Genomic DNA, 15,589 nt, shown 5'->3' with positions numbered 1-15,589 from the left:
TAAGCTGAGAACAACTTAACTTTATTGGGATACAAAAGCTCTGCACTTCTACTCCTCCCATTTTTTTTGTTTTTGGTACAACAATTCATGTTTATATAATGTTTCAATTAACACATTATTTTGCCTGTAGTTATTTTTAACATTTTTGTCTTTTAACCTTTATTCTAGAGTTATAAGTGATTTACTTATCACCATTATAATCTTAGAGTATTCTGAATTTGACCATATACTCACTTTTACCAGTGCATTTTATAGTTTCATACATTTTTATGTCACTAATTAGCACTCTTTTTTCTGGTTGATGAACTTCTTGTGGCATTTCTTTTAAGGACAGTCTAGTGGTAATGAACTCCTTTAAGCTTTTTTTTTTTTTAATCTGGGAAAGTCTTAATCTCTTTTTTCATTTGCAAAGGATAGCTTTGCTACATATTCTTGGTTGGCAGAGGTTTCATTCAGCAATTTGAATATACCATTTCCCTTTCTCCTGGCATGCAATGTTTCTCTTGGGAAATCTACTGATACCCTTATAAGTATGTCCTTACATGTGAGGAATATATTTTCTCTTGCTGCTTTCAAAATTTGCTCCTTGTCTTTTCTTTTTAACAGTTTGAGTACGTCTTGATGGATTCTATGGGGTGATCTCAATGGAGACTGTGAGATTCATGTATCTGCGTGTTCGTATCTCTTCAGAGATTTGAAAAGTTGACAACTATTATTTATTTACATAAGCTTTCTCTATTTTATTCTTATAATGAAAATGCTAGCTTTCTCAATGGTGTCTATAAGTCCTGTGGCTGTTCTTCATTTCTTTTTCTCCACTCACTGGATCCTTTTTGATGACCTTTTTTTATTCCTTTGGCAGATCTAACTGAGGCTTTATTTTGGGAAAAATACAAATAAATTTGTTTTTATTTGGGGGCATGGGCAAGTGGGGGTACCCCATGCAATAAACTGCCCACAAGGGTGGGCTGAGGGGTAAGGATGAGCCTCAGATGGATCTCCTGTTCCCTATGCTCTCCTGTACAGCAGCATCCCTCACAGGCTCTGGGGCAGCCACAGGAAGGGGAGGTTGGGAGGGGCTGCTACAGCCATTCACTTGGGCAGTGCATCAGAGGACTCGAACATTGGCTTCCCATCATAGGTCTTGATCTCCCTCACAACCATGGCCCTATAGGAGCTGGTACAGCTGAAGAAGCCAGAGGCCCTGCCTAAGCCGCAGCTGGAGCCCAGGCCATTGTTAAAGCCAGAGCTTGTGAGGCCTTCATAAGCTGAGCTCAGACCACCCGAATAGCCACTTGTAGTCTTCATATGGATAATAATGTTCTGCATTCCAGACTCCAGGCAGCTCTCTTCACCTTCCAGAAGCTTCCTGTAGGTGGCAGTCTCAATATCCGGGGCCTGATTGACTCTCATCAGTTCCTGATAATTATGCAGCTCCCATGCCATATCCTGCTTGGCCCACTGCAAGACAGCCTCCAGTTTCACCAGCTTGGTGTAGGCATTCTTAATGACCAGCTCTTCACACTGCTTTGCATCCACAATGGCAGCCTCCAAGGAAGCCCTCTGGCCTTTAAGACCCTCAATCTGTGCCTGGAGCCAGCTGATGTTCTGGTTCATTTTGGAGATCTCCATCTTTCTTCAACACAAATCATCCCTCTGCTTCCAAGCCAGTGTCTGCAGCTTCTCATACTTAATCTGGTACATGTTTTTAACCTTGGCTCAGCTGTGGTTGACAATCTTCTCATACTGGGCACAGCCGTTGGCCATGGTGCTGTCCATGTGCAAGGAGTGGCTGTTGTTCCTGAACAGAACCACAGATATGTTAAAGATATGGGACTGCAGCTTGCAGAGATCCTTTTTATATAGCTGCCTGAGAAAGCTGATCTCATCAGTCAGCCCTTCCAGGTGAGACTCCAGCTCTATCTTGCTCATGTAAACTTCATTCACGTTCTTCTTAAAGAGGACAAATTCATTCTCCATCTCTGCACACTTGTTGATCTCATCCTCATACACATTACTGAAGTCCTCCACCAGCCCATGCATATTGCCAAGTTCTGCCTCCAGCTTCAGCTTCTCTTGTTCCAACCTTTCCAGTTGCCTGCAAAGGTTGTTGATGTAGCTCTTGAATATGTTCATGTTGCTCCAAGCTGTCTTCTGCTGCTGCTGCAAGAGGCTTCACTTCATCTTCAACATCCTGTTCTGCTACTCCAGGAACCATACCTTGATGATGAAGGAGACAAACTTGTTGTTGAATGTCTTGATGGGCTCCTTTTACTGGGTTTTCATAGCCTTGATGTTGGGGTCCACATCCAACTTAAAGGGGCTCAGCAGGCCTGGTTCACCATGACAACTGTAATGCCTCCTATACCACTGACCCCAGCATATCCTCCACCTAGAACCATGCCAGTAACCAGGCCACTACAGAAGCTGGTGTTGCTACAGACTCAGGAAAAGCGTGAAGAGCTGTTACAGGTACTGGGCCTGCTTATGTAGGAGTGGCTGTTGAAGGCACAGGGGCCAGAGCTGGATGCTTTGTAGGAACTCTGGGTCACCCTGATGGACATGGTAGAGTCAGGAGTGGAGCCAGGTGGGTCAAACCAAACAGAGATTTGAGAAGGAACCAAGAAGCTGCTTCTAGGTGGGCTTAAATGACCTATCTTTGAGTTCACAAATACTTCTGTTTGATCAAGTCTGCTATTGATGCTCTCCATTGCATTTTTTATGCATTGTATTCTTTAGCTCCAGAATTTCTGTTTGTTTCTTCCTTAAATCATTTCTATCTCTTTATTGAACTTTTGTTTTCTGTGTGTGTTTATTGTTTTTCTGATGTTTGTCTATCTGTGCTCACTTATAGCTCACTGAGCTTCCTTAAACAATTATTTTAAGTTCTTTGTCAGGAAAATCAAACATATCTATTTTTGGGGAGGTAGATTACTAGAAAACTATTGTGTTTCTTTGATGGTGCTATGTTTCCCTGATTTTTCATGTTTCTTGTTGCCTTGCATTGCTGTCTGTGCATTTGATGGAGCAGTCACGTTTTCCATATATTACTGGCTTGTTCTGGGAGCAAAAGACATTCACCTACATGTGAGTGTGAGGGTGATGCTGGGGCGGAGTGTGGTGGTTTCAGCTTCAGTAGGAGCCAAGGGATGTTGTCTCCATGTAGCTAGGATCAATGTCAACAAATATTGAAGAGGTTCCTAGAGATTAAGGCTGTGGGTGTCCTCAGTGACATTGAGAGCTATGAGATTTTTCAACAGCAAAAACTTCTGGGAGCGTTCTGTTCTCTTTTTTTCCCACAGGGAAAGACATAGCCAAGGGGATTCCTCTTGTCACCAGGTCTAATTCACAGGTTTGCTTGCAGTGGTAATGGCACAGGTTTCTGATGAGTGGAATCCATAAAGTAGTCATAAGGAAGGAGAATCAGACTTCTACGTTTGTGACAACCCTCCCACTCACTCTGCCAGGCACCAAGCAGGTGGAAAATCTCCCTCTAAATGACAATTTTTACTCTGGAATAAGTGAAACTGAAGTAGTCAGCCAGCACAATGATCTCCAAGATAACACAGTTAAGGAGTTAGTTTAGAAATTTATCAGATAAATTTAACAAAGAGATTAAAGTAATTTTTTTTAAATTTAGAGACTGGGCCTTCTGCTGTTGCCCAGGCTGAAATGCAGTGGTGCAGTCACAGTTCACTGCATCCTCAAACTCCTGGGCTTAAGCAATCCTCCTGCCTCAGCCTCCCAAAGTGATGGGATTATAGTCATGAGTAATCATGCCTGGCCTAAAGTAATTTTTAAAAAATCAAACAGAAATTTCAAAACTGATAAATACTTTTGCTAAACTGAAGAACTATTTACAGGTTCTCAACAGTGGAAATGTACAAAGAAGAGGAAAGAATCAATGAGCTTGAAGACCAGGTGTTTGAAAATGCACAATAATAGGTGAAGCAAAATGAATGAAGAGCACCTACAAGATACATAAAAATCTCTGAAAAGATCAAAGCTAAAAATTATTGGTGTTCAAGAGATAACTGAGCAAGAACAAGGAGTAGAAAGCTTATTCAAAGAGATAATAACAGAAAACTGTCCAAAACTTGAGAAATATATAAATATCCAGGTACAAGAAGTTCTTAAAACACCAAACATCGTCAACTCAATAGGACTACTCCAATAATCAAAATAGCAAAGATCAAGGACAAAGAGAGGATCCTAAAAGCAGCAAGAGGAAAGAAGCAAATAACATTTAAAGGAGCTCCAATTCATCTGGCAATAAACTTCTCAGTGGAAACCATACAGGCCTGCAAAGAATTGAATTAATTTTTTCAAAGTACTCAGAGAAAAAATTACCATGAAAGAGTATTGTAGTCCAGAAAACTATCAGTTAAATATGAAGGTATAAAGAGATAAAGTCTTTCCCAGACAAAGAAAATCAGAGAATTCAACATCACCAGGTAAATCTTGCAAGAAATGCTAGAGGCAGTCTCACAAAGAAAAAAAAAACATTCAAAAGAAAACTTTTCAAGGTATGAAACCCATTAGTATAATTAAATACATGGACAAACCCAGAATACTCTATTACTGTATTTGTGATATGCAAATCCACATATAAGTCTAGCCCAAAAGACAAATGAAGCACAAAAGAAAAATCTATCAAAAATAATAATTGCTACAGCAACTTCAGAGATAAGTAATATAAGATAGGTAGATTAGGACAATTAAAAATCAACATGTGGAAGGGATGAAGTTAAAGTGTAGATTTTTTGTGTGTTCTTTGCCTTTGCTTCTATTTTTTCTGTGTGATCTAAGATTAGTTGTCATATCTTTTAAATAACTTGTATTTATAAGGTGCTTTTCTTGTAAGCTTCATGATACTCACAGTACAAAACTCTATAACAGATTCACTAAAAATAAAAAGCAACACATTAAAACATACTACCAGAAATAATCACTTAACTGCAAAGTAAGACATAAATAAAGGATGAAAGTAAGAGAGGAGTCTCAAAACAACCAGAATACAAGCAACAAAATGGTAGTAGTAAGTCCTTTCTTATCAATAGTAACAATGAATGTGATGGTCTCCATTTTGCAATTAAAAGACACAGAATGGATGAGTGTACAAAGATACAAGATCCAACTATATCCTGCCTTCATGAAACCCACTTCACCTATAAACACATAAAATGAAGGTGAAGGAGTAGAAAAGATATTTTATACAACTAGAAATTTAAAAAAAAAAAGGCCCAGGCACAGTAGCACACGCCTGTAATCCCCAGCTATTTGGGTGGCTGATGCAGGAGAATTGCTTGAACCTGGGAGGCAGACGTTGCAGTGAGCTGAGATTCAGCCTGGGTGAAAAGAGCGAAACTCCATCTCCAAGAAAAAAAGAAAAAAGAAAAGAAAAAAGAAACCAATAAAAGAGCAGTAGCAGCTATACTCATATCAGATAAAATATATTACAAATCAAACACTGTATAAAAAAAGTCACTATATAATGATAAAGGGGTCAATTCAGCAAGAACATAAATATTATAAATATCTATGCATCCAATATCAGAGTTCCCAAGTACATAAGCAAAGATTAATAGACCTAAACAGAGATAGACTACAATACAATAATAGTAGGGACCTTTAATACCTCACTCTCAGTAATTGACAGATCATCAATACATAAAAGCAGACTTCATCCAGACAGAAAAGCAACAAAGAAACAGCAGAGTTAAACTACACATTAGATATAATAGGCTTAACTGACATTTACAAAACATTTCACTCAACTGCTGCAGAATACACATTATTTTCAGCAGTACATGGAACATTCTTCAGAATAGACCATATATTAGACCACAAACAAGTCTGAACAATGTTTTAAATAAAAATCCTATCAAATATCTTTTCTGACCACAATGGAATAAAATTAGAAATCAATAGCAAGAGAAACCTCAGAAAATACACAAACACATGGAGATTAAACAATATGCTCCTGAACAACTGAAGGGTCAATAAAGAAATTAAGAAGGAAACTTGATCATGGTGGATAAAGTTTTTGATGTGTTGCTGAATTCGGTTTGCCAGTATTTTATGACGATTTTTGCATCAATGTTCATCAAGGATATTGGTCTAAAATTCTCTTTGTTGGTTGTGTCTCTGCCTGGCTTTGATATCAGGATGATGCTGGCCTCATAAAATCAGTTAGGGAGGACTCCCTCTTTTTCTATTGATTGGAATACTTTCAGAAGGAATGGTACCAGTTCCTCCTTGTACCTCTGGTAGAATTCGGCTGTGAATCCATCTGGTCCTGCACTCTTTTTGGTTGGTAAGCTATTGATTATTGCCACAATTTCAGATCCTGTTATTGGTCTATTCAGAAATTCAAATTCTTCCTGGTTTAGTCTTGGGAGAGTGTATGTGTGGAGGAATTTATCCATTTCTTCTAGATTTTCTAGTTTATTTGCATAGAGGTGTTTGTAGTATTCTCTGATGGTAGTTTGTATTTCTGTGGGATCGGTGTTGATATCCCCTTTATCATTTTTTATTGCATCTATTTGATTCTTCTCTCTTTTTTTCTTTATTAGTCTTGCTAGCGGTCTATCAATTTTGTTGATCCTTTCAAAAAACCAGCTCCTGGATTCATTAATTTTTTGAAGGGTTTTTGTGTCTCTATTTCCTTCAGTTCTGCTCTGATTTTAGTTATTTCTTGCCTTCTGCTAGCTTTTGAATGTGTTTCATCCCTGGGATGCAAGGCTGGTTCAATACACGCAAATCAATAAATGTAATCCGCCATATAAATAGAAACAAAGACAAAAAAACACATGATTATCTCAATAGATGAAGAAAAGGCCTTCAAAAAATTCAACAACCCTTTATGCTAAAAGCTCTCAATGAATTAGGTATTGATGGGACGTATCTCAAAATAATAAGAGCTATCTATGACAAACCCACAGCCAATATCATACTGAATGGGCAAAAACTGGAAGCATTCCCTTTGAAAACTGGCACAAGACAGGGATGCCCTCTCTCACCACTCCTATTCAACATAGTGTTGGAAGTTCTGGCCAGGGCAATTAGGCAGGAGAAGGAAATAAAGGGTATTCAGTTAGGAAAAGAGGAAGTCAAATTGTCCGTGTTTGCAGACAGCATGATTGTATATCTAGAAAACCCCATTGTCTCAGCCCAAAATCTCCTTAAGCTGATAAGCAACTTCAGCAAAGTCTCAGGATACGAAACCAATGTGCAAAAATCACAAGCATTCTTATATACCAACAACAGACAAACAGAGAGCCAAATCATGAGTGAACTCCCATTCACAATTGCTTCAAAGAGAATAAAATACCTAGGAATCCAACTTACAAGGGATGTGAAAGACCTCTTCAAGGAGAACTACAAACCACTGCTCAAGGAAATCAAAGAGGATACAAACAAATGGAAGAACATTCCATGCTCATTGGTAGGAAGAATCAATATCATGAAAATGGCCATACTGCCCAAGGTAATTTACAGATTCAATACCATCCCCATCAAGCTACCAATGACTTTCTTCACAGAATTGGAAAAAACTACTTTAAAGTTCATATGGAACCAAAAAAGAGCCCACATTGCCAAGTCAATCCTAAGCCAAAAGAACAAAGCTGGAGGCATCACACTACTTGACTTCAAACTATACTACAAGGCTACAGTAACCAAAACAGCATGGCACTGGTACCAAAACAGATATATAGATCAGAGAATCTGATCAGAACAGATCAGAGGAACAGAACAGAGCCCTCAGAAATAATGCCACATATCTACAACTATCTGATCTTTGACAAACCTGAGAAAAACAAGCAATGGGGAAAGGATTCCCTATTTAATAAATGGTGCCAGGAAAACTGGCTAGCCATATGTAGAAAGCTGAAACTGGATCCCTTCCTTACACCTTATACAAAAATCAATTCAAGATGGATTAAAGACTTAAATGTTAGACCTAAAACCGTAAAAACCCTAGAAGAAAACCTAGGCAATACCATTCAGGACATAGGCATGGGCAAGGACTTGATGTCTAAGACACCAAAAGCAATGGCAACAAAAGCCAAAATTGACAAATGGGATCTAATTAAACTAAAGAGCTTCTGCACAGCAAAAGAAACTAGCATCAGAGTGAACAGGCAACCTACAAAATGGGAGAAAATTTTCACAACCTACTCATCTGACAAAAGGCTAATATCTAGAATCGACAATGAACTCCAACAAATTTACAAGAAAAAAACAAACAACCCCAGCAAAAAGTGGGCGAAGGACATGAACAGACACTTCTCAAAAGAAGACATTTATGCAGCCAAAAAACACATGAAAAAATGCTCACCATCACTGGCCATCAGAGAAATGCAAATCAAAACCAAATTGAGATACCATCTCACACCAGTTAGAATGGCAATCATTAAAAAGTCAGGAAACAACAGGTGCTGGAGAGGATGTGGAGAAATAGGAACACTTTTACACTGTTGGTGGGACTGTAAACTAGTTCAACCATTGTGGAAGTCAGTGTGGCGATTCCTCAGGGATCTAGAACTAGAAATACCATTTGACCCAGCCATCCCATTACTGGGTATATACCCAAAGGATTATAAATCGTGCTGCTATAAAGACACATGCACACGTACTTTTATTGTGGCATTATTCACCATAGCAAAGACTTGGAACCAACCCAAATGTCCAACAATGATAGACTGGATTAAGAAAATGTGGCACATATATACCATGGAATACTATGCAGCCATAAAAAATGATGAGTTCATCTCCTTTGTAGGGACATGGATGAAATTGGAAATCATCATTCTCAGTAAACTATCTCAAAAACAAAAAAACAAACACTGCATATTCTCACTCATAGGTGGGAACTGAACAATGAGAACACATAGACACAGGAAGGGGAACATCACACTGTGGGGACTGTTGTGGGGTGGGGGGAGGGGGGAGGGATAGCATTGGGAGATATACCTAATGCTAGATGACGAGTTAGTGGGTGCAGCGCACCAGCATGGCACATGTATACATATGTAACTAACCTGCACATTGTGCACATGTACCCTAGAACTTAAAGTATAGTAATAATAAAAAAAAGAAGGAAACTTGAAAATTTCTTCAAACAAATGAGAACAGAAGTACAACATATGGAAATCAATGAGATGCAACAAAAGCAGTATTAAGAGGAAAGTTTACAGCAATGAATGCCTATATAAAAAAAGTAGAAACTCTTCAAATAAATTCATATGGCACCTCAGGAACTAGAAAAGTAAGAACAAACCAAATCTCAAATTAGCAGGGAGAAAGAAATAATACAGATCTGAGCAGAAATAAATGAAATTGAGACTAAAAACACAATACATGTGATTAACAAAACAAAAAGTTGGTTTTCTGAAAAGAAAAACAAAACCAGCAAACCTTCAGCTAGACTAAGAAAAAAAAGAGAAGACCCAAATAAATAAAATCAGAAATGAAAAAGTTGACCTAACAACTTAGACCTCTGAAGTACAAAAAATCGTTAGAGACTACTATGAACAACTAACTATACACTAACAAATTGGAAAACCAAAAAGAAACGGATAAATTCCTGGATACATACAACCTACCAAAATCAAACCATGAAGAAATAGTAAACCTCAGTAAACCAGTAACAAGTAATGAGATCAAAGTCATAATAAAAAGTCTCTTATCAAAGAGAAGCCCAGTAATTGGTGGATTCACTGCTGAATTCTACCAAACATTTGAAGAAGAATTAATAAAAATCCTACTCAAACTCTTCAGAAAAATTAAAGAGGAGGGAATACTTCCAAGCTCATTCTATGAGATCAGCATTAACCTGACACCAAAACCAGACACAGATAAAACAAGAAACAAAAACTACAGGGCATTGTTTACTGATGAAAATAGATACAAAAATCCTCAATCAAATACTAGCAAACCAAATTCAACAACACAGTAAAAAGATCATTCACCATGGTCAAGTGAAATTCATCCCAGGGATACAAGGATGGTTCCTCATAAACAAATCAATAAACATGATGTATTACATTAATAAAATTATGAACAAAAATTATATGATTATTTCAGTAGGTGCCAAAAAACTTGATTAAATTCAGGATTCCTTTATGATAAAAAACCCTAATCACGGGTATAAAAGGAACATACCTCAAAATAATGAAGGCTATATAAGACAAGCCCATGGCTAACACTGTACTAAATTGGGAAAAATTGGAAGCCTTTCCTCTAGGGACTGTAACAAAACAAAGATGCCCACTTTCAACAACAGTATTCAACATAGTACTGGAAGTCTTAGCCAGGGCAACTAAACAAAAGACAGAAATAAAGGACATCCAAATTGTAATGGAAGAAGTCAAATTAGCCTTGTTCACAGATGAGAAGATCTTTTTTTTTTTTTTTTTTTTGAGACAGAGTCTTGCTCTGTTGCCCAGGCTGGAGTGCAGTGGCGCCATCTTTGCTCACTGCAAGCTCCGCCTCCTGGGTTCACGCCATTCTCCTGCCTCAGCCTCCCGAGTAGCTGGGACTACAGGCGCCAGCCACCATGCCCAGCTAATTTTCTGCACTCTTAGTAGAGATGGGGTTCCATCTTGTTAGCCAGGATGGTCTCGATCTCCTGACCTCACGATCCACCTGCCTCAGCCTCCCAAAGTGCTCGGACCACAGGCATGAGCCACCACACCCAGCCAGATGACAAGATCTTATATGTAGAAAAACCTAAGGACTCCACCAACGTTAGAATTGATAAATGAATTCAGTAAAATTGCAGGATGCAAATAAACACAAAAATATTAGTAGCACTTATATACACCAATAGCAAATGATCTGAAAATCAAGAAAGCAATCTCATTTACAAAAAATTATAATATATAAAATACCTAGGAATCAATGTAACCAAAGAGCTGAAAGATCTATACAAGGAAAACTATAAGACTTTGATGAAAGAAGTAGATGAGAACACAAAAAATGGAAAACTATGCCATGCTTATAGATTGGGAGAATTAATATTGTTAAAATGACAATGCTACCCAAAGCAATTTACAGGTTAAATGTCATCCCAATCAAAATACCCATGATATTTTTCACAGATATAGGAAAAAAATTGAAAATTTATATGAAACCACAAGAATGTCTAAATACTCAAAGCAATCTTGGGGAAAAAATAACAAAGCTGTAGGCATCACCCTACCTGACTTCAAAATATACAACAACATTATAATAACCAAAACAGCATAGTGGTGGTGGCCTAAAATCAGACACACAGACCAATGGAATGGAATAGAGAACCCTGAAATAAATCCACACATTTACAGTTAACTTATTTTTGACAAAGGTGCCAAGAACATACACTGGGGAAAGGGTACTCTCTTCAATAAATAATGCTGGGAAAATTAGATATGCACAGACAATGAAGGAAATTGGACCCTTATCTCATATCACATACAAAAATCAACTCAGAATGAACTTAAGACTAAAAGAAAATGCAGGAAAAAATGAAATGACATTGGTCTGGGCAATGATTTGTTGGATTTGGCTCCAAAAGATTAGGCAACAGAAGCACAAATAGTCAAATGCAATTACATCAAACTAAATAGCTTCTGCATAACAAAAGAAACAATGAACAAAATGAATAGACACCCTACAGATTAGGAGAAAATATTTGGAAGTAATACATTTTATGCGGGATGAATTTCCAAAATATATAAGGGACTCAAACAACTCAATAGCAGAAGGACATATAACCCAATTTAGACCGGGCATGGTGGCTCATGCCTGTAATTCCAGCACTTTGAGAGGCCGAGGAGGGCAAATCATTTGAGGTCAGGAGTTGGAGACCAGCCTGGCCAATACGGTGAAACCCCATCTCTCCTAAAACACAAAAATTAGCCAGGTGTGGTGGCATGCTCCTGTAGTCCTAGCTACTTGGGAGGCTGAGGCAGGAGAATTGCTTGAACCCAGGAAGCAGAGGTTGCAGTGAGCTGAGATCGTGCCATTGCACTCCAGCCTGGGTGTCGCAGGGGCACTCTGTCTCAAAACTAAATAAATAAATCAGTAAATAAATAAAATAGAAATGGACAGAGAACCTGAATAGACATTTCTCAAGACATACAAATGGCTAACAGATATATAAAACAATGCTCAACATCACTAATCATTAGGGAAATGCAAACTAAAACCACAATGAAATATCACCTCACACTTGTCAAAATGGCTAGTATCAAAAAGATGAAAAATAGCAGGGAAACTCTGTCTGCAGAGTGGCTTTAGCCTGTGAGCAGCGAGACCCAGGGACAGAGTCTCAGCTCTGCCGCTGCCGACACCGCCAAGAGACTGCTGAGCCCCGGTTCATAGGCCACCACTCACTTTCAGAAGGCCAAACTGGCCAAGCAGGCTGAGAGATATGATGACATGGCAGCCTGCATGAAGTCTTGTAACTGAGTAAGGAGCTGAATTGTCCGATGAGGAGAGGAACCTTCTCTCAGCTGCTTATAAAAATGTTGTAGAAGCCCGTAGATCATCTTGCAGGATCTTCTCAAGTATTGAACAAAAGACGGAAGGTGCTGAGAAAAAAAACAGTAGATAGTATGAGAATACAAAGAGAAAATTGAGATGGAGCTAGGAGATATCTGCAATGATCTACTCCTTTTTTGGAAAAGTTCTTGATCCCCAGTGCTTCACAAGCAGAGAGCAAAGTCTTCTATTTGAAAATGAAAGGAGACTACTACGGTTACTTGTCTGAGGTTGCTGCTGGTGATCACAAGAAGGGGATTGTGGATCAGTGACAACAAGCATACCAAGAAGCTTTTGGAATCAGCAAAAAGGAAATGCAACCAGCACATCCTATCAGATTGGGGCTGGCCCTTAACTACTCTGTGTTTTATTATGAGATTCTGAACTCCCCCAGAGAAAGCCTGCTGTCTTGCAAAGACAGCTGCCAATGAAGCTATTGCTGAACTTGATACATTAAGTCATACAAAGATAGCACGCTAATAATGCAATTACTGATAGACAACTCGACATTGTGGACATCGGATGCCAAGGAGTTGAAGCTGAAGCAATAGAAGTAGGGGAAAATAAGCTGACCTTCCAACTTTTGTCTGCCTCATTCTAAAATTTACACAGTAGAACATTTGTCATCCATGCTGTACCACAAATAGCTTTTTGTTTATGATTTTTGACATGTTTATTTTACTTCTATTTGAATTTCTGTATTTCTCATGTGGTTTTTATATTTAATGTTAGGAGATTAAAGCCAGTTAACATTTAGGGAGTTATCTGTTTTCATCTTGAGGTGGCCAATATGGGGATGTGGAATTTTTATACAAGCTATAAATGTTTGGCATAGTACTTTTGCTACATTGTGGCTTCGCAAGGGTCGGTTTTAACACTTCAATGTCTAAGCAAAGAAAACTGCCTACATATTGGTTTGTCTCAGTGGGGAATAAAAGGGATCATTGGTACCTTGGGTCTGCTCACAAGTAATTGTGGGCACTTTAAGGTTTGGAGCCCTTACATCCTAAAAGATACTTTAGGAAATCTGTTACTGGCTTCTTATAGTTGAGGTATTCTAATGGTATCAGTGATTTGGAAACTATTGCCATTAAAGTAAATCACTTCCTCCCAGGCAGCAGTTTGGCATCTCTCCTTCTTGAGATCAGTGAAATCTCTATGAAAAGACTATATTCCAGCAGTCTCAATTGTGTGATAATTATTATCTTAATATGTGGTGTCCCCCACAGTCTTGCGAGATGAAGATATAGAGATTATTAATAGGCCACATTTGAGTTATTATTAATAGACCACATCTCAAGGCATCCTGCCTTGAACTCTAACTATCCTTATGCCTCCTGACCTTTGCTGTTGTGTGAATAATAAGATCCCAAATTGTTTAACAACACAGGATATGTTACCTCTGTGGTGTCAGTTCCTGGATTTCATTTTAATAGATTTTTGAACAGAACATACTCTCAAGGTAGTGAGACCATAATAGAATCTATTGCATAAATTCTGGAATCTGTAGGCCAAATTTTGATGTGTAACCTTCCACAGCTTCAGCTGGGCTTGGCAGATTTGAAATTCTCTGAAAATTTTCTGTAGCGTCATTTTCCTGCATGTTGCTATTTTGCTGACCCTCTTTGTAACAGCCCATGAGTTAAGTGCTGCATTTATATTGCAAGCTGTTCCTTTGATTTCTGAGATATGAGGCACTGAAGTAACATCTTGGACATTTCAAACATCAGACTCAGTTCAGTCAAACAGCATTACTGTAGAAGAACTTGTTTTGAATTTCATATACATGATAATGCCATAATTCTATCAAACAAATCATCTGAATTTTAGTTTTGACAAGCAAGACAGCTGTATGGAAAACTTGTTAATGTCCTTACTAAAGATTGTTGTGCTGAGATGGTCACACTAAAAGCCTAGATTTCACCACTACACAACTATCCATGTAACAAATCTGCACTTGTACTTTTTAAATCTATACAAATAAGAAATAATTTAAAAAATAAAAAGATTATTGTGCTGATGTCACTGGCAAGAGGACTGCTTAAAGGGTTAAGATCATCCAATGCACCATCCTAGGGGAGCCACATTTTTGTTAATAGTTTATATTAAGACAGAATGTGTATTTTCATATTTTAAATATTCTCTAATGATGATAATAATAGCAAAAATAAAAAGAATGCAAGCTCCTCAACATATAAATCTTAGAGACCAAAGTAATAGCTATCCTCAAATGTGGTTACCCACCCTACTCTCCATAAAAAAGCAACCATAGTGAATAGTGCTGCAATAAACATATGTGTGCATGTGTCTTTATAGCAGCATGATTTATAATCCTTTGGGTATATACTCAGTAATGGGATGGCTCGGTCAAATGGTATTTCTAGTTCTAGATCCCTGAGGAATCGCCACACTGACTTCCACAGTGGTTGAACTAGTTTACTGTCCCACCAACAGTGTAAAAGTGTCCCTATTTCTCCACATCCTCTCCAGCACCTATTGTTTTCTGACTTTTTAATGATCGCCATTCTAACTGGTGTGAGATGGTATCTCAGAAAATGTGGCACATATACACCATGGAATACTATGCAGCCATAAAAAATGAAGAGTTCATGTCCTTTGTAGGGACATGGATGAAACTGGAAACCATCATTCTCAGCAAACTATCGCAAGGACAAAAAACCAAACACCGCATGTTCTCACTTATAGGTGGGAATTGAACAATGAGAACACATGGACACAGGAAGGGGAACATCACACTCTGGGGACTGTTGTGGGGTGGGGGGAGGGGGGAGGGATAGCATTTGGAGATATACCTAATGCTAAATGACGAGTTAATGGGTGCAGCACACCAACATGGCACATGTATACATATGTAACAAACCTGCACATTGCGCACATGTACCCTAAAACTAAAAGTATAGTAATAATAAAATAAAAAAAGCAACCATAAAAAATGTGTATTGACTCTTAAATTTTTAATGAGAAATAAAGACTTTTTAATAAAAGAGGACTAGAGTAAAAAGTAAATATTGTAGTATAGATGTCATTAACCAAAAGCAAT

General features: G+C 38.1%; 1 pseudogene; it reads left to right on the top strand.

Annotated features, from left to right (window-relative positions):
• The first annotated feature begins 2,343 nt into the window (after window positions 1-2,343).
• Window positions 2,344-13,129, top strand: LOC101131366 (14-3-3 protein zeta/delta-like; annotated as a pseudogene).
• Window positions 13,130-15,589: the final 2,460 nt, after the last annotated feature.

Source organism: Gorilla gorilla, chromosome X, assembly GCF_029281585.2.
Source record: "Gorilla gorilla gorilla isolate KB3781 chromosome X, NHGRI_mGorGor1-v2.1_pri, whole genome shotgun sequence".
Taxonomy (NCBI): Eukaryota; Metazoa; Chordata; class Mammalia; order Primates; family Hominidae; genus Gorilla; species Gorilla gorilla.
The sequence above is the reverse complement of the archived record's forward strand: the minus strand, read 5'-3'. Positions and strand labels throughout refer to the sequence as shown.